Source organism: Clupea harengus, chromosome 11 (genome assembly GCF_900700415.2).
Source record: "Clupea harengus chromosome 11, Ch_v2.0.2, whole genome shotgun sequence".
NCBI lineage: Eukaryota > Metazoa > Chordata > Actinopteri > Clupeiformes > Clupeidae > Clupea > Clupea harengus.
The window spans coordinates 16,703,091-16,727,123 of NC_045162.1; the positions used below are offsets into that span (position 1 = coordinate 16,703,091).

The following is a 24,033-nucleotide window of genomic DNA, read 5'->3' on the forward strand; positions in this document are numbered from 1 at the left end:
TGGAGTGACATACAAGTTCATTGCCCTTCAACTCTTTTTCAACATTGTGAAAATGAACCCATAGTGATCTTACAGTACATAAGTATTATTATTCTGTTTATTTCACCAGTGCAGGGTAACAGTGCAGGGTCCTCAGTTATTGTTCCATGATTTGTGTTTGTTTGTAACACACAGGACATTATTGAAAGGCTCAGAACATGGTTCGGCTTTTGTAAAAGTAATATATATATATATAAGTTTATAAAAAATATAAATAACCCAAACCGAAAGGACAGGTAGTGTTTCAAGAATTAAAAATGGCATTGTTTCCATCACCACACCATAAATACACACACAACCACACAATCTGAAAGTGTAGTGTTGCAGTGCACACAAGAGGCCACATCGCTTGAGATGAGAGAGGTGGTTGAATCCTCTCTGCTCCTCTGTGGCCAATCAATCCGTCTTCAGTATACCATCAGTTTCCCGACACGTGCCACTACCCATTTAGTGTTGTTTAGCCAGATGTATACATTAACATGCACATCTAGAGATAACTAGGATTAAACGTGGACTAACTGTGAGTGGGAATGATTAATGACGTTTCGATAGTCCTAAACCAATCCAAATGCCTTTTGAGGGTTGGGACTTGAGAGGGGTGGGAAATCTCTGGCCAAAAGTAAGTTAGAAGTGGGCCTTAGAGGGAAAAGTCTCGCAAGCTTTTCGTTTTTCATGCAACTTCTAGTTCACAACATCCGTCAGTTGTCTCCACACCTCTCCGCATCTCTCGTCACGTAGTGCTGAAGTCATATCTGGCATCATGAGACTGAAGCCCACAGAATGGGTTTTTTCAGTCTCCCAAGCCAGTAATGACTTCATGAGGAGTCAAGGGGTGATTAAAGCATTGATATCACCATCATGACGACGGTTAAAAGTGTGGGGTTTTTTCACAGGGCGTTTTATAACTGAGTGCAAATCATGAGCACGGATTGTCGAAGGCCAAAAAGAGCTACTCATTAAACAATGGAAATGCATCAGGGTCAATTTTACACTCGGGTGTCAGTCATCTTTATCTTCTTGATAGATCCCCACTTTATACACACTCTAGCACTGTTGTGAGTGTATTGCATGTGTTGGACACAGACACACACCCCACAGATACACATGCACACATACACACACACACACACACATGCACACACACACACACACGTGAAAACACGTGCACATACACACACACACACACACACACACACACACACACATGCACACACAAAGACTACCCCAGTCTCATAGCACATGCACTCTGACAGGTGTGTCTTTGCTGTGTGTCTCTGGCGGTGCCTGTTGCTTATAGACTGATCCTGCAGTACCCGCATCTGCAACACCAGAGATGAACCTCAAAGGACTATTATCAACAGCAATTACTGTTCTTTACATCAGTGCTATTGTCATTATTCTAATGGTATTATTGTTGTGGTTGTGTTTGTTCAGTGGGATGGAGCAGTCAAGAATGCTTTTTCCTTCTTCTTAATGTCAGCACGAAACAAGGGTACTTAATGTGAGAATTAAGTGTGAGAGTCAAGACATTATTGTGGTTGTTCTGTACAGGTCCATCATACATACTAACATACATTCATACGTAGGTCAATACATACACAAGCAGTATGCGTCAGAGTCCTCTGAATGTCTTTCCGATGATTTTTAAATGCTGCCCTTTACACATCAGCAAAACGTGAATATATATACTGTATATATATGTAACATTCAAAAGTAAACAAAAAAATAAAAAGTTATTGACGAAAAACTCAAATATGAGGTTCTTTACACTTGTGTAAGGAACATGCTCACTTTTATACACGCATTTTTGCAAACACTCACACACACCCTCTCTCTCTCTCTCTCTCTCTCTCTCACTCTCACACACACACGCACTGACACACACGCACACAGTACACCTCTTAGAAGATAACACTTTTGGACAAAATAACTTAAGAGATAGGTGAGAGGTCATTTTGGTCTCCTCTTCTCTCTGACTCTCCTTCCTCTCCTTCAGTCTGCTGTCAGCTTCCACCTGCAACAGACACACACACACACACACACACAGGGTTAGTTAAGATTATTAAGGTTATTAAGAGACACACAACAAACATGAACCAAAACAGAAGTGACAAGAGGGCAGAGCGGAGGGATAGGAGAGGAATGGAGAGAGAGAGGGAGGGACAGAGGAGAGGAACAGAGAGAGAGATCGAGACAGAGAGAGGAGACGCAAGAGATAGAGGGAGGAATGTAGAGGAGTGAACAGAAGGAGGAGGAAGGGAGAGGATAGACCAGCAGGTTTGGCTGGCTAGTCACTCTGCTAATCCCCCCCCCCACACCCACCACCCTCAGTGACCATACTGCACTAATAAATAATTCAAGCATCTCTGTGTTCTTCCTCTATCCCTCTCTCCCCATCTCCCTCCCTCTTCACACTATACCCCTCCCTCCCTCTTGCCATTTATCCCTCCATTCTTCTCCCTCCCTGTCATTCATTCTGACAGTCTCTCATTAACTCAGTTACACACGCACACAAACACACACACACACACTATCTCTGTCGTCCTCTCACTTTCTCTCTCTCTATCTCTCCTCAACACACACACACACACACACACACACACACACACACACACACACACACACACACACACACACACACACACACACACACACACACACACACACCAGCCTATGTTTTTCTCTTTGTCTCCCTTACTCAAACTCACTAAATGAACACTGAAATATATTTCAAATATGAACTATCCCCCCTCCTCTCTCTCCATCTCTCTCTATATTTCTCCTTCTCTCTCTCTCCTGTCTATAAAAGCCTGGCTCTGAAGAGAGTCTTCTCCCCAGCGGATGCGCTGTGCTGTGCTGACTGCCAGGAGTCTGAGATCTTGGCACCTATGGGGATAAGCCTGGGACTCACGGCCCGGACGGGGTGAGGAGCTTTCCAGCAAATCAGACGATAGAGTGAACACTCCCGTCCCCTCCCCTCCCCTCCCACCCCCCCTGCCGCCGACACTGACTGCTGGGTAAGGACACAGAAACACCCGCCTCATTCTGTCTCACAAAAAGGCCGGCCTGCCGTCCGCCCAGAGAGGGGTGTGTTTGGGACCCAACCCCCAGCAGAGAGGTGGGTTTCTGGCTGGCGCCTTCCAAAGGCTGGCTAATCTAAACACCAGAGGACATGAGACAATGTTTTCTTACTACTTTAACATACTGCAAAAAAAAAAAAAAAACCTTGAGAAGGGATAGATTGGAAAGAAAGAAAGAAACACAAAGAAAGATTCTTCCATTCCCTTGTTTTGACATTATACTCCAGGCCCAAGATGGCCATAGATGGACAGAATATATATACTGTATACAAAAACGTAATGCAAAAATCCTTTGGTAGAAATCCTGAATGTTTGACTTGGAACAGGCTGATCCAGGGCTCAACGTTTAGCCGCGTTTGGCTATCAGGGTTACAGGCCAGTACACTTGTGAAACCTTTTTACGGGCACTTTCACTACAAAACAACTCTTTAAGGTCCTACAGTGTTTCCAACCTTCTCATGAAGCATGCTTTGAAGTCATTAAGCCATCAACTTCATGGGAGAGGATGTTGGGAAAGCATTTATGAGGGTTCAGTATGGGACATTCAATCGCTCCTCTATGGAGATTAGCCAAAGAAAAGGCCTTTTTTTTGTAGAGAGAGTGCAGGCCCTGGATTAGAGCCAGTGCTGTCCGTATACTACTAAGATCAATGGGCAGGGCTCCTGTGGGAAGAGTTAGTCTGGAAGAGAGGAGGCAAAGGGTGGAGGGAGTCTATAGAGGTGGAGACCACTGAGCTCTGTCTATGGGAACAGCTGCACAGAGAAAGATTGAAAGAATGGGGAGCCTTGCCTTCTCTCTCTCTCTCTTTTAATGGGCTGTGTCCGGACTTACTGCAAACACCCTACCTATTTCTCTCTCTCTCTCTCTTTCTCTCTCTCTGACACACACACACACGCACACACACACACACACACACACACACACACACACACACACACACACACACACACACACACACATACACACACACTTTTACAGTATCATATCCAGTGTAAGCCAACAAAGGAATGTGTTGTCTCTGAGGTCTGATTTAGGACCAACAGATGTACAGTTCCACTTCGGCAGGATCAAAGACAGAAAGAGGGCTGTGTGTGTGTGTGTGAGAGAGAGAGAGAGAGAGAGAGAGAGAGAGAGAGAGAGAGAGAGAGAGAGAGAGAGTATGTACGTGCATGACTGGATATATGTGTGCCTTTCTGTGTCCTTGTCTGAGTGTGTGTGTGTGTGTGTGTGTGTGTGTGTGTGTGTGTGTGTGTGTGTGTGTGTGTCTGGGAGAGAGAGAAAGACAGATAAAGAAAGAGAGAGTAAAAGAGACAGTATATGCATGCATGACTGGATATGTGTGTGTATTGTCTGTGTCCTTGTCTGACTGAGTGTGTGTGTGTGTGTGTGTGTGTGTGTGTGCCTGTTTGAGCAAGCACTCCTTTCCATACCAGATGGAGCTGGTGGGTGGGAATTGTAGAAAGGATTTAGAAAGTGTATCAGTGCCCAATAAAGACAGCTGTTGTCTTTGGATTCGGTCGCACATTAAGCTAACACACTAACATTGAGTCAGCGCACGCGTGTGTGTGTGGGAGAGAGAGTCGTTTATGAGGTTTTAGCTTCGGAGTCATAGTTGAGGTGACCACTACTCACATCACTAAGGCTGAGTCTTGCATCACGCTATAGACTGAGTCTTTGATTAAGGTTAGGCTTACATCTAGCTATAGACTGAGTCTTGGGTTAAGGTTAGGGTTGCATCTAGCTGTAGACTGCATTATAATTCACTCCCATGCACTACCACTGACATGTAATATTTAACTGAAAACAGATCCTATAATAGAGGGAGACGAAGACATAAATTCAGTGTTGTTAATGTTATTAGAGAAGGCTGAAGACAAGCTCTGTAATTCTCACTGGAACAAAAAATATTTACATAAAGTCTGAAAATGTATCTGGATTTATATGCGTGTCACAGAGAGGCAATCTCTTGCTGAGAACCCTGTTTCCCTGCTCTCTCTCTCTCTGTCTTTCGCTTACACACACACACACACACACACACTCACACACACACACACACACAGACACACACACACACACACACACACACACACACACACACACACACACACACTCACACACACACACACACACACACACACACACACACACACACACACACACACACACACACACGTATACACACTTTCTCTTTTCTGTTGCTCCCAGACACACACGTTCTCTAGCTGGTAGTCTCTCTGGGGCAATGTTCAAACAGTGCGTATTGCTGTGGCAACTCTAGCAGTTCCCATTGTGTCCTTTGATAAAATTGCATTATTCTTTTTTTACTGCAATTTTGCTAACTTCTAAAACTGCAGAGCGATGGTAAAGATTTTCATTAAATATCAAAAGGAGTTGTTTAAGTTGTACTACAGAAACAGAATTACAAACAAATAGTAACACAGATATAATAACACTCTCATACCCCCCCTCTTACAGAAACGCACACACACACACACACACACACACATCCCATTCATTTTAAGTTGGTAAAAGTAAAAAGTGTTTAGGACAGTTCCCTTCGCATTAGACACAAGGGCTGCTCTGTAGTTTCACTGAAGCCCAGTGATGGGGGAGGGTGGGGCTCCTCCTCTGTGGGCTGGTGGGTCATGACCTTTGACCCTGGGGCTGTGGGGGGGCTCGTCACATTTGAAAGCGTGTAATGAAGTGAGTCAGAGAGCCATTAAACGGCACTCAGCCAACACACTCAGCCGTGGAGGGGGCTGATGTTTTAATAAGTCTTTTTATGTGTGTGTGAGAGAGAGGGTAAGTGAGAATGCATCTGAATGCGATATGCATGTGTGTGTGTGTGTGTGTGTGTGTGTGTGTGTGTGTGTGTGTGTGTGTGTGTGTGTGTGAGTGAGTGAGTGAGTTGTCCTTCAAATTAGAATGCATCCACTGGTTGCTATGTGCTTGTCTTTTGAGAAAAGAAAACCAAAGGCCTTTTCAAACCGCTTTCAACAAATCCCTCGACTCTAATCTCCATTTTTTTTAAAGCAAGAAAAAAAATCAGTAAATGTGAAAATAATGACATGCTAGATAAATAAATAAACCAAAAATAGTGCTTTGCAGTATTGCTCAGGAGTGCTTTGCATCAGAGAATGTTCCTTTAGGAGCACGGTGACGCCAGGTTACAACCGCTGCCCTGTTTGGTTTCCATGGGTACGGAGACCCGAGCAGGGTCGTGGCGCCGCGGCATACCTATCGCTATTTTAATCCCAGCGATGAGCGCTACGCCACCGAGCAGGACCCCTGCCTTGTCAGATCTGGCACACACTCACACACACACACACACACACACACACACACACACACACACACACACACTAGTTTGTCCTCTGCGGTTTCCCTGATCATTGCAGCCAGAGTTTGGAGGCCGATGGCGAGAGTGTCAGACTAGCACCTGCTGTCATGGCTGACAATGTCCCGCTGAGAACACTCCAGGGTGGACGGGGTCTATTCTTAATGAGAACCAAACTAAATCGCACAGAAATATCCATTACAGCCTGGACTGGAGTTGGTGATGATGTAGGCTGGTTTTTAGGGTCAGGAATTGACACCAGAGAGCTCATTTTCATATGAAGAAGTAGTCTTCCATACAAAATAACTACCACCAGCATTAGTTGCATTAGGTTCATGATGCAACTGGAACTGGTGCCATTGTTTGGGCTATTTTTCCCAACCATGTGCCATGACCTCTCTCCACTCCCACGGATCACTGCTGCTCTAAGGAGCCACAGACACTCACCAGCGACACACACACACACACACACACACACACACACACACACACACACACACACACACACACACACACACACACACACACACACACACACACACACACACACACACACACTCACTCACTCACTCACTCACACTCACTCACTTACTCACACTGATCACTTGAAGTTTGCTGCATCAAGCAGAGAAGGACACTAGTTATTCGTGTGGACTTCTCCAGGCACAGATGCACAAAGGGAACATACTCAGTTCATCATTCATACAACTGTTGTGTCAACTGTGATTCACAACTCACATACCCATTTAACACATAGTTTTTCTTTAACTTGCAGTGCCTATGGTTCAATAAAATAAATCTATCTTTCCTGTTTGTGAATAGGGGGGCAGGAGGAAGGGAGGAGAGGAGGAGAGGAAGAGAGGGAGAGAGGAAGAGCTGAGGAGAGGGTGAGAAGAAGATACGAGGAGACTAGGAGAGGGGGAGAGGAAAGGAAGAGAGGAGGAGAGGGAGAGAAGAAGAGAGGTAGAGAGGAAAGAGGAGAGGAGGAGAAGAGGAGAGGAAGAGAAGAAGCAAGGAGGAGAGGTCCTGATCTTTCTCACCCTCACCTTTAGAGAACAAAAGAAGCAATAAAAATGTGAAACAAAGAAGGAAGAAAAAAATCAATCCATCTCTTCTGAGAAAGGAGTGCCCTGAAGAAACTACAGTTCCCTTCATCCTCAACCCCCGTATCGATCCACTGCCAACACATGGCACTGGCGTATCAAGCCTTCCCATCTCTCCCCTCTCGCTCTCTTCTTTCTCTCACACCATCTCTCCACCACTTGCTCTTTTCCTCTCCCAGGGGGGGGGGTCTCACGAGAGGAGGAGGAGGAGGAGGAGGAGGAGGAGAAGGAACTGTCCTCACTGGTCCTTCAGTATTAATTACTAGCAGAGCCCTGTGCGCTTGGACTAGGAGGGGGCTCTTCAAACCCCAGCCCAGCTCACCTTCACTGCCCACTGTGATTTACCCAACGACCACAGACCTGCTGTGATGTGCTGAACAGATGGAGTCATGTACTATTACTTCAATAGATGAGGGGGAGGAGTACTTTTAAAGGGTCCATGGTGTCTATGGTGCCAGAGGGCCATGCAAATATCACTGCCACAGCGCTGACATCTATGCTGCCTTACATGCTCAGGTCGTAGCATTGACCTTGGCTTTAGATGCATTTATTATACTATATTATGTTAGGGTTTAGTTTTTATTAGATGGGCAATACTGCAATGCATTTCTAATAGGCACACACATGGACTTATGTTATCACACACAAATAAACACACACACTCACACACACACACACACACACACACACACACACACACACACACACACACACACAAACACACACACACACACACACTTATGTACATACTTTTTAAAAATATTTTTTATTCTATCCGAGTCATAGAGAAAGACAAGATATAGACAGATACAAATAAAAGCAAAACGCAAAAAAAGAAGAGATTGAGGGCAGGAGAGGGGTGGGAGACAGAGAGAGAGGGGGAGAGAGAGAATGAGGGGGGGACGGACGGTGTGTGTGTGTGTGTATGTGGGGGGGGGGGGGGACTTGTTTATGTAGCAGTTAGCTGGTGACTGCTACACACAGAGAGCAGGAGTGACGACCCAGGCCCTGCAGCTAGCCGTGCAGCTAGCCGTGCAGATTCCAGCCTATCACTGCCCACTGACCCACACCCAGCCGGCTACATGGGAAAGTTGTTTTAGACCGCGGCTCATGGCTTAGGGCTTCAGAATGGCAGCTTTAACCCTGACCCTGCTGAATGAGACCACTGGCTGGCTTCAGATGACAATACTGGACTTCAGAGACGCTTCTTAGTCCTGTTCGCATAGTCCGCTAACTCGCGTGGTAACTGTTTTTATAATCATCAAACACATCTCACTCAGCAGTCTGGGCAGGAGGTGTGATTGAAAACAGTAGTTGGTACTGTTAATGCTCACACACTCTCACTCTGTCTCACACACACAAACACACACACACACACACACACACACACACACACACACACACAGCATAGGCATAGTATGCTATAGCGAACTCCATGTGTTTCCTATTTCCTCTTGATCTGCCGGCTCTCTCCCACTGTAAACTTTCTCCCATGTCAGCACTTTTCTGGCTGTTATCAAACACCAGTTATGCTCTCTGACACACACACACACACACTCATGCAAACACACTCACTAACACACAACATTCACAAAAACTCTCTCTTTCTATCACACACACACACACACACACACACACACACACACACACACACACACACACACACACACACACACACACACACACACACACACAGTGACAAACACACACACACACACTGAAGGGGTATTAGTGGATTATGAATGTTAGTTTAGGTCCAGTGTGAGGGGAGGTTGGCCTCTGCTGGGAGAGGTGCTGAAGTGGTGAGAAGCTGCTGTCTCACCGCAGGTGCAAATCATTATACACACATTCCTGCCTGTGCAAGGAGCACGACACGCCTGTTCACACACACACAAAACATGGATACACACATACTCAGAATCTCTATCATACACTATATGTCTATATGTACAAATACATATATAAAATGCAAAAAACAGCACACACACACACACACACACACACACACACACACACACACACACACACACACACACACACACACACACACACACACACACACACACAGTCACTCTGGCACTCAGTGGTGCTGACAGGCCCCACACACTCACGCTGTGCATCTATAATTCCGACAATAACACCTTCACAATTACCACACCTCCCGCTGCAAGTACAAGCAGTGTGAAATTCCATCTTCTGTTGATGCTACTTCAACATAATTGAAGCTTAGCTGGCTCTGGGGACTTCCACCCACTGGGGCTTTCACTGCTTCAGATTGCATACAGCTAAGAGCTCCGAACGAGTGTTCCGCCAAAAAGGTGATTACTGTAACACCTCGTACGTGGCGATAGAAATGGTTCTGCTGACTCGTGCGACTTTTAAGCACAAACCTCACTGGGAGAGAGATGTTTATTGCGCCCTACTGTGAGAATGAAATGGTCAGCTGTGGACGGCAAATTCCTATATGGACTCCAGCTGTTAAGGAAAAACCATGAAATCCTTAAAACTCTGATTTAATAAAGGATTTGAGTGAGTCTAGTACTTGTGAGATTAAACTCTACAGAGACATGGAACCACTGACCCGATCACATAATTGCTTTCACAATTGATCCTACCTAATACTTCAGACTGGATAGGCTGAACCCCATGCTCTCCTGTTTTTTTTCTATGCCAGTGGACACAAACAAAGACAGAACTGTCCGCTATCCCCCCTCCTCAATCCACTAAGAAGGTGTCAGTCGCTACACACACATTAAGCACAGCACTATTCAGCAGGTAGGACCCATTACTAATGTTAGGACCCATAATTAATGTTAGCCCGTGTCAAGCCACATGCTAAGTGTTATTGCCACTCCGACCACTGGGTTGATGGTGGACAGGGGGAGATTTGGAATCATCCAACAAAAACTATTACCAACGATTTAGCTTCACAAGAAATTGATAGCCATAGTCATTCCCACTAACTTCATAAAATACGGCTTGAAATGTCATGAGCACCAGCTTTGCACGTGACCAGGGTTAATGCAACCGTACATATGAGTCCCCTGGGTCTGTCTGCAGAACTAATGTGATCTACATTACAGTCACTTGGCCAGGCCCACAGGTCCACTTAGCCTTTGATGTTCGGGTGCTAATGCACGTCAGCAGGGAGGCCCCTCTGACGTCAGCACAGTGTGTGTGTGTGTGCGTGTGTGTGTAAGCGCCTGCGATGGGAGAAGTCAATTAAGCATACAGACTTTTTAAAGTCCCACAGCCCCTTAAACAGGAAGCGCTGTGGTTAAAGCACTATTTTTGGCCACTAGCCTGGAGGGCGGAGGTGTGTGTGTGTGAGAGTGTGTGAGTGTTTGTATGTGTGTGTGGGGGTCATAGCGGTCTTGCAGTCTGACAGGAGGGGTCTCTTGTAAAACTGATTAAATCATTGCAGGTCTCACGCACTCCTAATGTCTTCCTGCTCAGGGGCTGAGAGGGGGAATTCCCCCATTATGGGTGAGAAATGGAAATGAAGGTGGAGACTGAGGCCCAATGCAGACAGACTCTAGTTTGTCTGAACCCGGTGAACCCCGTCTCCGGATAGCCCTATCGTGCAGACGAACGCACTGTATCCGCAGACTGTATCCGCACTCCCTCGAATCGGGGGTCCAAAGTGAGTAACCTCGAAATCCGGTTGCGGTTGGTGTTCGTCTGCACGCTATCCGCGTACCTAATCGGATTGCCCCACGTGATCGCATCATTAGACCAGCCAGAACAACGGACACAACCGGCATTAGTTAATAACTGAATGGGTTGCCATGGCGCAGTGAGTTTGGCAGCCAGTTATAACAGCTCTCCAGTTTAAAAAAATTAATTCTTCCTATTACCTTGCTCCCCTATTAATTAATACAAATGTATCTATCTATCTGTTGTTAGGAAAGGGATGACATTAACAAGCCACACTTTAATCTATCACTGTTTAATCTATTTGCATCAGACCATTTTTCAAAAACCAGTTTTTAAAAGTGTCAGCAATAGCCTATATGAGCAAATCTGACGTGAAAAGATTTTTTATTATAGACGGAAGTTTCAAAACAGATGAATGTTACGTTAGCTTTAGTCCTGTCAGACAACGATAGCGATAGCTACTAGCTAGCGTTAACGTTACTTCAGAGGTAGCCTACAGTACGTGAAGGACAAAGCCCTCAACAATAGCCTACATTTGTTGTTAGTAATAAAACCATGAAATTGGAAGCAATTGTAAACCATGAAACATCCAGGATCCACAGCACTTGCATTGTGGTCTCTCGTGCTCAAGCTCAGCATCTCCATAAAGCACAGGCATTTAAACAACTCAGACATGTCATGTTGCACATTGCTTTGTTGCACTGTTCTAAACTCTTTATTATCAATAACAAATATAATTATTTTTCGCTTAACCTACAGTCTGCTCTTACCACTGATTTTATAAACCACCATAATGTGTTACAGTGCAGATTAAATGTAGGCTATGCGGCTAAGCTAAACGTTGCTAGTTGGAGCTCTGTCGCTACACAATGGTAGTCCTTTGGGGGATCGTAGTCCCTCACATTGCGCATGCTCAGACACAAACGGTTTACGGCATAAGGCTCAACATCAACATCAACATATCTGGCTTGTCTTAACGCATAATGTAGGTTTATTTAACGTAATATTTAATAATGTTGTAAACGGTTTAAACGTCAACATATGGGGCTTGTCTTAACGCATAATGTGGGTATATTTAATGTAATATTTAATTATGTTGTAAACGGCTAACAGCATAAGGCTCTACGTCAACATATGAAACGAAACTGGGGAGAGACTTTTTGATCCTCCACCTCATCTGTTTTGTCCACTGTGACATCTTCTTTGTTTTTAAATAAATGGTCATGTTTTCAAAAAACTGGCTTTCGTCGCTTTTCTCCATGATTGAAAACGGATCTGTCGTTGTGACGCATGCGCGCGCGGCTTCGCTGTCGACAGCAGTCGACAGTGTCGCAAAATGACGCATGCACAATGTGAGGGACTACGATCCCCCAAAGGACTACCATTGTGTAGCGACAAGCTCAACTACTGTCATATGTTACTTTGATATCATGCTCCTGTCTTCTTCTCCGTTTTCTTCAGTTGTCTGTAGCACCAAAGCGCCACCAACAGGCGTGGGGGATGTACTACAGCTGAGTCAATCGGATTCGCTGGGTTCATGTGCACACGATTTAAAAAGTTGATATGTGTGAAAAATGAACCCGGGTTCAGGCAAACTAGGCTTCGTCTGCATGGGGCTTCAGGAGTGAGAGAAAGAAGAGAAATGGAGAGAGAGGGAGGGAGGAAGAGAGAGAGAGAGAAAGAGAGGTGGAGAGCACATGAGATAGACATGAGTATGAGAGGACCAAAGAGAAAATGAATGGGTAAAAGAAAGACAGAGAGAAAGATAAGACAGATAGGAAGAAAGAAAGAAGGAAGGAAAAAGGGAAGGAAAGAAAGTGACACATACAGCACCATGCATCAGTCCTGTGTGTGGCTGCTGATAACAGAGGCTCATTGAGGGCTGAAGAACCCTCAGTCAATCAGCCCCCTCCCCAACTGCCCCCTTCATGCCCCAGCCGGATGCCCCCACCTCCGGCCCTCCCTCGTCATGCTCGGCTGCCGCTGGTACTACCCGACGCCGGCGGCGTGAAGAGGATCATAACTCATCGAGAGAATCGTTCACTCGCTCACTTGCGGGGCCGGGGCCAGGGGGCCGTGACTCTGGGGCCCATCGGGGCCGGAGAGCGGAGAGTGGAGAGCTTTGATGCCTGGGGCCACCCTGTGGAGCCCTAGATCTAGATCTGCACTTCAACAGAGGCTTTGTTTTTAAGGGGAGCACCTGCTGACTGCTAGGGTGAAGAAGTAGACAAGAACAGCTACTGCAAGGGTCTTGTTGATTGACGTGTGAGTCTGTGTGAGTGTGTGTGTGTGTGTGTGTGTGTGTGTGAGAGAGAGTCTGTGTGAGTGTGTGTGTGTGTGTGTCCGTATATATATATATATTTATGTATGTATATATGTATTTATGTATAAATATATATTCCATGTATGAATCAGATGGGTTTATGGCAGGATGTCCTTAAGCATAGAGTTTAGCAGAGTTCTGACACTGACACATGCAGTGACTGTTAGCTTGTGTCCACATGCATATGTGCAAGTGTGTGTGTGTGTGTGGCTGTGTAAAGGTGTGTGTAATGGACACAGTGCATCCTGAGTTCATATACGCATTTCCTTGCTCAGTATTCAAGCCACAACTTGTTCATGTTCACGTAAGATGCTAGGATCAGCTCATACGCCAAAACTACAGAGTGTGTCAGAGCAGGAAGAGATTAGGATCTCATGACACACTGCCAGCCTGCACAGGCAACAAACCACCTCTTGTATTAAACAACCAAATGCACAACTCTTGCACACCGCTAGCATGAAACAGATATTGAATGTGTTCATGTGGTTTTGGGGCGAATAATGGGTTAAGCTGGTAAACAGGTCATAAATGTATACATTTAGTTACCAGAACCAGTTATAAAAGCAATACTTCAAGAGAGTTGGTTGTATAGCATGAAAACACTATAGCCAGAGATAAGATTTTAGTCGTTATATATCACTGGGCTCAAGTGTGTTATTCTTTTAATAATATAAATGCTATGTTTCAACAACCTTGACAAAAAAAACCTTGTACTGTCCTGCTTCTGAGCTTAAACTATGAACTATTCTATAAGCAGTGGTGTATAAAGTACCCAAAAGCCATACTTGAGTAAAAGTAAAGATACCTTACTGGAAACGTAACCTTTTAGAATACTACTTGAGTAAAAGTCTTAAAGTATCTGATCTTTACTGTACTTAAGTATCAAAAGTAATTTTCTGATATTAAATGTACTTAAGTATTGAAAGTAAAAGTAAATGCTGTTAATAAAAAAGCAAAGGGTCAGAATTTTGAGAATTATGAAGTTTATTCTGACTAGAATGAGCATACTTATAAACTGGGCCTTATTTGAACACAATTTTAACACAATAGGCAATACTAAAGCAGCACCGAAAGTAACAACCCAGTCATTACTTGAAACTGACATTTTTTTTGTTCATCTTCAAACAAAACGTCCCAAAAAGCCATTATGAATTTTTTAAATTTTAATCTTTGTAACATTTTGTGAATTGGCTCTTGAGTATCCCAAGGTATGCATAAGGCACAACCTGAGAGCAATAACCTGGTGATATGATACAAAGCCATAGCATTACATCAGCAAGCAAGTTATCGGTACAGTGACTGTGAAATACTTTCAGCAACATGCACACATCCCTTGAACAATAACGTTACTAGCAGCTATTTTGCTCCACACTGCTACGTTACTGTACTGTAGATTGACACCATCCTAGCTAGCTAGCTAGATACCTCGCCAGATATGGAATTAAGAATAAGAATAAATAATCTTTGTAGGTTATTAGCTAGCTTGAAATATTATATACAGGTCTTACCCATCGGTGAAAGAACATGACTAGTCTAAGGTTGTGCTGGAGGTCGTGGGGTTTCTCATTTTTTGATTGAGACCTGTTTGCTTTTGCTTCGATTATTGTTGTGTCCCCTCCGTTGTTGATCTTAATGTTTTGGATATATCCTTCCACTGCATATTGCAGTCCATTTTGCCTTGATCTGGAGGATATCGCGGAGATAGGCTATTACTCCAAAAAGAATCACTGACACTGACAGACAGTATAGTGCATGAACGAGTTCAAAAGACGTAGCAGCAGTAACTAAGAGGACGGGGCTTTTGCGAACGGTCAATAGCGCATTAACGTGCGCTAGGACCACTGATTCGCCAAACCTGCTTACAGTCTGTGTTCTACCACAGTCCCGACGTTGGTCTCGTCACTCTCATGTTTTTCTTTTTTTTCTAAAGATGATTTGATTTTGTAACGAGTAACGAAGGTTTCAGGGGAAATGTATCGGAGTAAAAGTATCAGTTTTCTTTGCAAAATGTAGCGAAGTAAAAGTAAAAGTAAACAGAAATATAAGTAGTAAAGTAAAGTACAGATATCCAAAAAAACAACTTAAGTACAGTAACGAAGTATTTTTTACTTCGTTACTATACAACACTGTCTATAAGCATACAGCAGCACGACTAGAGTAAACTATTCCATTAGCATACAACTTGCATACAGCTTATATAGAGTGTTATACATACACTTCTATGTTTAATCAAGCAAGGTTGTGGGCAAGTGCTGCAGAGGGGGGGCTGGAATCAAGCTGTTGTAAGGCAGAAATAGAGGAGAAGAGAGAGGCTTTAAATGGAGCAGAGTCTTCAGGAAGAACGCTCATGGCTCCGACAAGGCTACAAACAGAGAACTGTTTTCAATAAGGCAAAGGTAGCTACTGGTGTCTGGGAGGTTAGAGTATGAGCGTTGAGACAGACAGACAGACAGACAGACAGACAGACAGACAGACAGACAGATGTTTGTACAGCGCCTCCATGCAGGATCCACGTCGACAGGAAGAGAGCCACGTTGTTTACTTGTCTCTACTAGCCAATGATAAACTGCTGTGATGAAACTCTGGTTTGCTTAGAGTGTTATCATGGCAAGAATAAAAACGAAGAAAGGAGGATTGGAGAGACATATGTGTGTGTGTGTGTGGGGGGGGGGTGTGTGCGCATGTTTGTGTGTATGTGTGTGTGTGTGTGTGTGAGAGAGAGAGAGAGAGAGAGAGAGAGAGAGATTGCAAGAGGGGAAAGGAGGAACAGAGATATATATCTGCCATCTTTTTATCTACTAATATCAGATTGCATACAGATGACAGCAACCACACAGAGCTTACTCACAACTGCTGCTGCCTCTTTGCATGGACTGTGCAAATTTGGTCAGTCCGTTTGTGTGTGTATGTGTGTGTGAGTGTTTGTGTGTGTGTGTGTGTGTGTGTGTGTGTGTGTATGTGTGTGTGCGCGCGCACAAACATACATGTGCAAACACATGCACACATGCACGTACATACACATCCATTCAGGCTCCTTAACCAGAAGTGGAATCCCAGGGCCAGTTAGAGTACAGCCAACTGATTTCCCTTTCTTCTCTGTGTTGTGTTGTGTTGTGTTGTGTTACACACTCTCTCTCTCACACACTCTTTCACTCTAACTCTCTCTCTCTCTGATTGAGTCTTTCTCTTTCTCTCATTCCTTCTGTTATTTTCCATGTTTATGGGCGATGCACTCTTAGATTTATATGTGTGTTTTATAGATATGCACTCTACTGTGTGTGTGTGTGTGTGAAACATATGTTAAGCAGCTGTGGTGGATGGATGAAGAGAGTCCTCCCGCCTCCTCTAACCAGTACACACACACACACACACACACACACACACACACAGATAGATAGATAGATAGATAGATAGATAGATAGAAAGAGAATTGTGCATACATGCAAAAAAAAGTATATACACAATATCTAGTCAAAAACTCCCCCCTCAACCCCCCCACACACACACATCTGCAAAAGTACAAGCTAATCATTAAAGCCCAGGTTGGCAGCACTTGAAGGGCTTCGACTCAGTGAGGGGTAATTCATAATGTCAACTTTGCCTTGGCGTATCTAAATGCACCCACGCTCTCTAAATATAAATGCAGCTCTCAGCCCACAGGCCTATCAGGCTGGCATGTCACTGACACGAACAGCAGGACATCTGGATCCTCCAACAACAACATGGCATGATGGATAACAGGCCACGATAACACGTGGTCAGTGAGGTAAAGAGCAGTCATTAATATTGAATGTACTGATTTCATGTGTTACGCTGGCTGGTAGTACATCTGTGTTGTTTGTGTGCGTGAGTGTGTCATTGTGTATGAGTGTGTGTGCGTTTGTGCGTGTGTGTCCGTGCAAGTGTGTGCGTGTGTCAGTGTGTGCATGCGCACGTGTGTGTGTGTGATGTGATTTGATGGTGCAGACTCTGATCAAACTGTGGTCTGTAAGAGCTCTGTGTGTGTGTGTGTGTGTGTGTGTGTGTGTGTGTGTGTGTGTGTGTTTGAGAGAGGTGATGATCTGAAACTGTGGTCTGTGAGAGCTTTGCGTCTGTGTGTGTGTGTGTGTGTGTGTGTGTGTATGTGTGTGTGTAGGTGTGTGTGTGTGTGAGAGAGAGGTGATGATCAAACTGTGGTCTGTGAGAGCTTTGCGTCTGTGTGTGTGTGTGTGTGTATGTGTGTGAGAGGTGATGATCAAACTGTGGTCTGTGAGAGCTCTGTGTGTGTGTGTGTGTGTGTGTGTGTGTGTGTGTGTGTGTGTGTGTGTGAGAGGTGATGATCAAACTGTGGTCTGTGAGAGCTCTGCAAGCTCTGTCCCCTCAGGGCATCGGCGGTCTGTCAGAGACCCACCTGCTTGCCATGCTGTAAACAAACAGAGGGATTCTGAGGTGTCTGTTTCAGTGCCTGACAGAAAGTGAAAAAGCCAAAGCTGCAAAGACAGCACGGTGAATGCTCAGGACCCTGCGGCCCACCCTCTAGCTCCAGTCCCCCAGAGATCCTGCTGTCATGCTGCCCAGCCTGGAACACTCTCCCCTGGCCAACACATCAAACCACAGACCCCTGACTGGCTGACTGGCTGGGTGACTAAGCGGGACCATTGAGCACAGGCTGGATGCTGGGTGTCCAGAGGGCTGGTCTGAGCGCCACCTCCTACTGAGCTTAGTGTAAGACTGACCTCCAGCTAAAATGAGCCAATCAGCACGACACATTGCTTCAATTGACCAATCAAGAATGCTGGCTTGTGGGAAGATAAATCAGAGGACAACACGGAGAGGAATGAACACTTCACACTATCAGTAAAATCACAACATCAAAGACTTCAATACCTCGCCAACCAAAATTCTTGCATTGCTAACAGATAATCACTTCTGATCTGTCAAAGAACATTATTTTATAGCTGGCAAACCTTCAACCTTGTGATTGTGGTTTCATTAGTGATTGACATACTAATATCTGACCTTTTGCTATGAAATGGCAATGTGCCCTTGACATTATTTCAGTAAAGTAACTGTTGAAATATCACAAACATCACTTTATTTCAGTAATGTAACTGTTGAAATATCACAAACATCACTTTATTTCAGTAATGTAACTGTTGTAATATCACAAACATCCGTTTATTTCAGTAAAGTAACTGTTGTAATATCACAAACATCACTTTATTTCAGTAATGTAACTGTTGTAATATCACAAACATCACTTTTCTGAGATGGGTTAATAACTAAATTGTCTCAGTGGATGGATAGACAGATAGATGATTACCATGGGGCCTCAGGTTAAGCCCACAGAGGGAAGAGCAAGCTTGATGCCTTTGATATAATAGAAATAAGACAACAGTGGAATGTACTTTTCTATTTACTCTGGCTAAACAAGTTGCACTAATCTCCCCATGTTTCTCCCCTCCAGGAAGAAGCCATCACTTTGGCCAATCTAATCTAATAAGACACTTGTGCCTCTTGTTAGATTTCTGTGGTTTTGTCATAACTTCACATAATTTCACAGTGTACAAGTTGTGTGAAAAAAAGCTAGTTTGCATAGCACCAGGTCACAGCCATCGAGGTGGCCACTGGCCTTTTGTCTATGTTGATGAGCCATCAGACATGGTTCCTGCCTTTTGTGTGTCTTGGAGCTAGAAACATTAGCTGGCTTTTGTCTACAGACACGACAGAGTGGTCGAGGCCACAAGGCATTAGCATCTATATGGCCATACCTGACCATAGCCCTCTGACCTCCAGACACACCCATCCCCTCCCCTTTACACTTCATGTTAATTCTGCAATATAAAATGTCTGTACTTTCTGTAATGTTGGAGAAGATGAAGCAAGGAGAACAAGCCGTGAGCAGACGTGCCTAGCGCATGCTCGTGCTGTGCCGAGCTGACCGTGGCTAGTGACTGAATAAAACACATTCTTTCGCTAAGCCGTCTTCTACAAGTCTGTTATTCCTGAACAAGCTAACTTGAACCAAGCGTGGGCATCCGACGAATTCGACGGAGGACAGCGAGATCTTTCATTTGGTGTTTCCACCCAGTTTCAAGAAGTTCAAAGGACAAATACGGTGAGAGAATATTTGTATTTTTTACTTCGCTGAAAAAAAGAACAGAAAGTTGCTGTGTAAGAATTTAGAGCCAGTTAGCAGGAATACGAATGTAAAGCTGGGCCTACAGTGATTTTGTTTTTCCGAGACAGATCAATTGTGTGTACGTGTTACGATTCCACAATCGTAAGCATTTTGAGGTTCCTTGTTGAATTGTATTGTTTAAGGTATCTATTATTAGTAATATTACCTTTTCGGAAAAGCATACCTAACGGTGTAGGCTGTGAACAAACGTTTGATAAATTACTTGGGACTGAGGTCCGGAATGGAAATAATTCCAGTGTTGAATTTCTTACAGGGTGAAAGACGATTTCAAAATCGTATTATAAACTGACCGAGCGTTGACTGCGGGAAGGATTTTGTTTATATAATTATATCGATGGCTTTTGCGCACAGAAGTGGCATAGCAAGGTAGTAATTTATCAGAGTGGGCGATTTGATTTGCTGTCCGGGTAAACTGTAATAATTGCAATAAATTGGATGGGTTATAGTAAGGTGAGTTGCGTTGCATAGGTAATTTTGATCATAGCGTTTCGTTTTTTGAATTGCCGTCAAAGGGATTTAAACTCGTAGTTCCAGCTGACCGTTGTCCGAGAGCCTATGAGCTTGTTGAAGTGAAGAACTTCTGTTTTATTTAGTTATTAGGGATTTGGTGTTTGATTTAAAACTAAAATAAGCAAGCGACCAGTTGTTGGCATAGTTTTACTCGAAGGTATTTTGTGCAACATCTGTGAAGAGAGAGAGCATTTAAATTGCTGGGAGCGCGGCGCGCGTAACTCGTCTGATATAAAGATGTTTAGGAAGAATTTGAAACAGGCTAAAAATATCCCAACCACTGAGAAGGGTGGTTTAGGAGTCCCGGAGGTGGACGAGGCAACCATGATTGAGACAATCCAAGGCTTGTTGAATAGTAGTCTTAAACTGGATGAGACCGAAAGGAAAATTGAGTTTAAGTATAATATTGAACATGATTTATGGTGTCTAGACGACGTCAAACGCTGTTTTGGAAAACTCATGCGTGTGAAAGAGAAAATCCCACTTTCTCTTGTCACACTAAATCAGTTAATGCGTTGTCAGAGGGAACATCAGAATGCAGAATCAGAGAGAATTCTGAGATTGGAGAGAGATAAAGTTTCGTCTCTTGAAAGTGTATTGGCTAAGTTGAAGGCAGAGCTAGCCACTCTGAAAGGACAAAGTGACGCTTCCGGAACAATGCCGATGTTAATTACTGAGTGTGAGCCAGAGAACCTGAGTGTAGACTCAGATGTTAATGATGGAACTATAAGGTTGAGATCGCTAACAGCTCGGTGTGCTGATAGACATGTGAGGCATTCTTCTAGATTTCAACATCCCAAACCCAGATGTGGCTCCAGAAGGAAAACAAATGATGTATGCCGTAAATGTGGGGATTATGGCCATTGGGCAAGAGAATGCAGGTCTCAGGGCAGAGGCAGACATGCTGCTTATTTTAAATATAACAAGGAAGGAGATCATGAAAGCATGTTCTGTAAGGTTTTGGAATTTAAGGTAAATGCTAGGCCAGTTGAGAGTCAGTGCGGTACAAAATTGACGAGAGCAGTGCAGAGAGCCAGAGTGGTGTGCAGACATCCAGAGCCACGTGATGGGGAACGTACTTTGTGTGAGAAACCACAAAAAGTATTGTCATTCCCTTCTGCTGCTGCAGTCATGGTACATGGAGAACTGACGGCACCCACAGCACACAATGCATTGCCCCAGAACAACCATCTCTGGTGGAGCGCAAGAGGGAAGCAACTTGACTACGGCTAAAATCAAGTCATGCTCTTTTGTGTTAATCATATCATTACTTTTAGCAATGATGAAATACTTTCTGTAATGTTGGAGAAGATGAAGCAAGGAGAACAAGCCGTGAGCAGACGTGCCTAGCGCATGCTCGTGCTGTGCCGAGCTGACCGTGGCTAGTGACTGAATAAAACACATTCTTTCGCTAAGCCGTCTTCTACAAGTCTGTTATTCCTGAACAAGCTAACTTGAACCAAGCGTGGGCATCCGACGAATTCGACGGAGGACAGCGAGATCTTTCACTCAGGACAGTAAAGACATAGACAAAGACAAAGAAAGTGTGTGTGTGTGTGTGTGAAACGTATGTTCACAGCCATACAAACCTGTTCTCAATCACACAGACCAGTAAAAGTCAAAGCTGATATGCACTCACACATGCATGCTGATATGCACGGTTGCATGGAGAGATTCCACTTTCACCCTTGGCCTGCCAGCACACACAGTGAGATGTGAAGCGTGGGGCTGGGTGGGCTCTCTGCTGGCCTCTGGCCTCAGATAGTGATGGGCGCACACACACACACACACACACACACACACACACACACACACACACACATACACACACACACACACACACACACACACACAGAGTGAGATGTGAAGCGTGGGGCTGGGTGGGCTCTCTGCTGGCCTCTGGCCTCAGACAGTGATGGGCGCTTAGAGCAGCGCTGTCCCACACACAGGTCATCTGAGCACTAAGCAACAGCGGCTGAGTCACATCTCACACAAAGACAGACTGTGTCTCTGGCTATATTCAGTCCAGAAAATTCAATCCGTGCTATTTACGCTAATCTCAAGTTTGAATACAGTGTTGTGTGTGTGTTTGTGTGTGTGTGTGTCAGACAGATATAGCAGAGAAGCTTGTGTGCAGAAAGTGGAAATGTGTTCTTATTGTGTGTGTGTGTGTGTGTGTGTGTGTGTGTGTGTGTGTGTGTGTGTGTTAGCCAAACACGAGTTGTGTGAGGCCAACACATACAGTACAGAGTCTAACAGAGTCTTTATATAAGAGGCCCAAAATGAGGCTGTGGTGGCAGCTGAGTGCAATGGAACTGAGTGCATTGCTACAGGTCACACACACACACACACACACACACACACACACACACACACACACACACACACACACATACACACACATACAACAAAGACCTAAAAAAGGTGTCCCTCGACTGGGCTATTTAAACACACACACACACACACACACACACACACACACACACACACACACACACACACACACACACACACACGCACGCACAGACAGACACACACACACACACACACACACACACACACACACGGACATAAACACAAAGAACAGCCCATACAGTTACATAAAGACCAACAGAGGTAAGAGGCAATAGAGGATCTAGAGAGAAACGGTCATTGGCACAGTGTTTAGTAGTGGCCATAAGTACTCTAGGCTACAGCACAGTGTTTAGTAGTGGCCATAAGCTACAGCACAGTGTTTAGTAGTGGCCATAAGTACTCTAGGCTACAGCACAGTGTTTAGTAGTGGCCATAAGCTACAGCACAGTGTTTAGTAGTGGCCATAAGCTACAGCACAGTGTTTAGTAGTGGCCATAAGTACTCTAGGCTACAGCACAGTGTTTAGTAGTGGCCATAAGCTACAGCACAGTGTTTAGTAGTGGCCATAAGTACTCCAGGCTACCGAGGCCCAGCACCACACGGCTTTCCCCCAGACACAGCTCTCTGAGGTCGGGCCGACCATCAAGCAGCTGTAGCTCAGTGGGGGCCAGACGTCTGCGGGGGTGCTCCAGGAGGCCTGGGGGGGGAGACTGTCGGAGACAGACAGGTCCTGACCACACTGCTGTGGGCTAGATGACCACACTCAGAGGCAGCAAAGGGACTCTTGTTATACTTTGAGCGTGGAGTGCTATCATTCAGAGATAGACATGTATGCATGCAGTACATACATATTACAGTATATCAGTATATTAGAGTTTATGTGTCACAGCCTTACAGTTGTCCGAGTTGTAATATCTATCCCTGAACTGTAGCTGGCCAATAACAACAAGCCTGCTGGAGCAGATTAAGTGGAGCCAAACTAGCCTTGGTCTTCAGCAGCAGAATGAGCCAATGGCCGCTGCTCTTGAGAGGCCGACTGCTGCCACACCATCACCACCATCACCACCAGCAGCAGCAGCAGCAGCAGCACCACCACCATCACCACTACCAGCAGCAGTAGCAGCAGCAGCAGCGCCGTTGTGCTTTGTTGGCCTGGAGTGTACTTGAGGAGGCCAGACAACAGGCTGAAGAGGCACAAATGGCTGTGGAGAGCCACTCTGGCGGTCGGGGACGACACTCTGATGTGTGGAGACAGCTGCACTGAGACCCAAGCAGGCAAAACACAGGACAACACACAGCAGAATGCCAGAAGGACCCCTCTGTCTCTGTCTCTGCTGAAGCCTTACTCACTCACTGGCAATTTTATTGTGTGCTTAATGGTTGAATTTACAGAGGAAATTAAGAGAGACATACCATTCTATTTCAGGCCACATCTCTCTGTCTCTTTG

The 24,033-nt window shown here is 44.8% G+C and overlaps 1 protein-coding gene across 2 annotated transcripts in view; it reads right to left on the reverse strand.

The window, feature by feature from the left end:
- Positions 1–1,195: 1,195 nt before the first annotated feature.
- cdk14 (cyclin-dependent kinase 14) overlaps positions 1,196–24,033 on the reverse strand; it is a 164,909-nt gene continuing 142,071 nt past the window's right edge. For both annotated transcript variants that reach the window (XM_012838735.3, XM_031575760.2), the window contains one exon: positions 1,196–2,053. The gene's annotated coding sequence lies outside the window, so the exon portion shown is untranslated. The remainder of the gene's footprint in view (positions 2,054–24,033) is intronic.